Source organism: Ursus americanus, chromosome 2, assembly GCF_024610735.1.
Source record: "Ursus americanus isolate L20-20 chromosome 2, mUrsAme1.1.p, whole genome shotgun sequence".
In the NCBI taxonomy this organism is placed as follows: Eukaryota; Metazoa; Chordata; class Mammalia; order Carnivora; family Ursidae; genus Ursus; species Ursus americanus.
Window position 1 is genome coordinate 57,580,624 of NC_142128.1, and position 3,008 is coordinate 57,583,631.

At 39.9% G+C, this 3,008-nt stretch overlaps 1 pseudogene; it reads right to left on the reverse strand.

Annotated features, from left to right (window-relative positions):
- Positions 1-279: 279 nt before the first annotated feature.
- On the reverse strand, positions 280-1,773 carry LOC123800099 (calcium/calmodulin-dependent protein kinase type II subunit gamma pseudogene; annotated as a pseudogene).
- Positions 1,774-3,008: the final 1,235 nt, after the last annotated feature.

Genomic DNA, 3,008 nt, shown 5'->3' on the forward strand with positions numbered 1-3,008 from the left:
ATGCCCTGTTGGTGGGAATGTAAACTGCTATAGCCATTATGGAAATCAGCGTGGAGGTTCCTCAGAAAATGAAATAGAACCACCATATGAATTCCATTTTTTCCAAACAATCTTTTTTCTTTCTTTCTTTTTTTTCCCTTAACTGTGAAAAACAACTCAGTAGAGCAGACACAGACATAAAGGGCAGGTGGCAGGGCTGCCTTGTAATTTGTTTTAAACCTCAAATGAACAGGACCGCCTCTGTCCCTCAGGTTCTCCAGAAGCACTGGCTGCAGAGGCTCAGTGACCTCTGGCTGGCTGGCAGCTCCTAATGCCTCTGTGGCTGAGCTCACTATAGCAGTGGTAGAGGACACTGAGCTACTTGCCATCCCAACCTTGCCAGACCAAGGTTTCCAACTGGCTGGTGAGAGGCTGACCTTGCCCATCACTGTACTGGATGAGGTGGATGTAGGGGACACAAGGTGCATACATGAATCACGAATGTACATGTGTGGGTTCAGGATGGTGGTGTGAATGGGCTTGTTGCTTTGAGGTAGGAGATTCTCAAAATAAGATTTATGGAAATCCAGCCCCTCTGTGTGGTTATCCTAGGCCTGGAGCTCAAAAAAAAAGTAAAGCTTAAATCACAAATCATCCTGTAGGTCTCAGGGACCTTATTGTTAACAACCTCAGTCCATTGTTCGATGATCTTGATAATTTATTTGTGCACTTTTCTGTCCTCAGCTTTCATGGTGGTGGTGCAGCTCTCTATGGAGCTCTCCATGCCATCTCTACTGTCTACACCATGGTGGTTTCTGGTCCTTTACACCATTGTCGGTCTGCTTGTTCAATATGCTTTTGGCAGCTGAAAATTTCCTAGAGAAAATCATCATTATGAGCCTGAAACTCTTCGGTTTTCTTAGGACATTAAACTTGCACAAACACTTCAAATTCTCTTCATGATACATCATGGGCCATTAGGGAATCTTTTGCAGACTGATGGCTACTTGAGAGCCCGGTGAGGTGAGATGCATTTTGTGGGGTTTATGGCCTCTGGTTAACTATGTTCTTGCTTTAGGGGTCACTGTATCCCACTCTCATGATGGGAAATCATAGGCTCCAGCCTTGATCTGCTGATTTAACTTGTGCTGATCTTCATCCAAGAAAGGAAGCTATCCCAATGGAAGGATATATAAGATGAACCCACAGGCCCAAATATCCACAGGTTTTCCATGGGGATCTTTCATCAAGGCCTTAGTGGACAAATAACCTGGGGTGACTTCAAAATTAAACCAAGCCTGCTGTTCTCATAGTTCCATGGCTAGACCAGAATCAGCCAGCTTCATGTTGGCACTCTTGAATCTACTTACCAGCGGAAGGCTCTCAGACTTCAGATCTTAATGGACAATGTCAGGCTGGTGGATGTGGCTAATACTTTCCAGAATTTGATGTATACAGTTGCTAGCACCAGCTTCACTGTGGTACTCTCCAGCCACAGTCTCTTCAAAGAACTCCTTGCCAGTAACAAGGTCAAACATGAGGTTGTGAAACCCTTCTTCAGCAATACTATCATGAAGGTGCATGATGTTTCAAAAATCAGAATATTTAGACCTCACATTCTAGTTTCTGGCGATCCTGGGCAGATAACTTCTTGGTATTGATGATTTTTGCAGCATATTCCTGTATGGAGGAATTCTTCACACACCTGCAGACCACAGAGAAAGTAACACTGCTGAGCTCCTTAAAGTGTTGGTAGTCATTGCCGAACTGGGTTCAGGTGGTGGTGGTGGCCATTTATCCAGCAGGCAGACGTGGTGGTGCAGCCCACACGGATATCTGTGCAAGAAGGACTGAGGCAAAAAAACCCATAAAGTTCAAATTTAATTGTATCAGACTTTGGAACAATGTGTGTTCCAGTGCATAACTCATATGGGCATACTCAAGAATATTACTAGCTGACTCCTCATCAGGTATAATGGAGGCTGGAATATAGTAGCATTGTCATTCAAAGGTTTTGAAGAAAAAGAATTAAAGCAAGAATTCTATATCTAGCAAACCTATTAAAAAAACCCAAAAACCTGATATATATTGTTTCTAGCAGAGCTTCACCACAGGAAATACTAAAAGGAGTCCTTCAGACTGAAATGAAAGGATACTAAACAGTAACTGGAAACCACACAACAGAATAAATAACATTGCTAAGATAACTACATAGGTAAAAATAAATCAGTCTAAAAGTACTTTTGTAATACTTTTCTACTCTCTGATTTAAGAGAAAACCACCTAAAGCAATAATTATAAAACAGTGCTGATGTATTTCTAATGGATCAATTCATCAGGAAATAAATAAAAATTATAAACATGTATATGTAAACACATATACATATGCGTAAAAGAAGCCAGTCATAAAAGACCACATGTTCTATGATCCCATTCATTTAAAATGTCCAGAGTAGGCAAATTCATTCAGAGAGAAAGTAAATTAGTGGTTTTCTAGGGTGGTTTGGTAGGAACTGGGGAGTGACTTCTGGTAGATGCAAGATTTCTTTTTGGAGAGATGGAAATGTCTAAAATTGATTGTGGTAATGGTTTCACAACTCAATGAATATACTAAAAAGTTGTATAATTTAAATGTTTGAGGCGTATAGTATGTGCATTATATCTGACTAAAGTTGTTTAAAAATTACCTTATGTCTTTACAAGATGTAAAGTTTGATTGCAACTCCCCTCCCCACCCTACTAAACCCTGTAGGCAACAAAATAATTTCTTGCTTTTAAAAACCACTGGAAGATTTGCACTCTCTTCATCATTGAAACATTAAATTTCTGGATATGATTACTAGCATTGCTGTAGTCACTTATCTATATATCTGAGAAAAACAACAACGAGGACAAAAATTAGAGATTTAGAAAACACAAAACAAAAATACATTGCTGCATCTCCTCAAGTAATTGGTTTATATGTGATTATTTAACCCCTAAATGCTGGGATGACCTCTTTCATCTTTAATGTAATAAAAGGCAGCAGT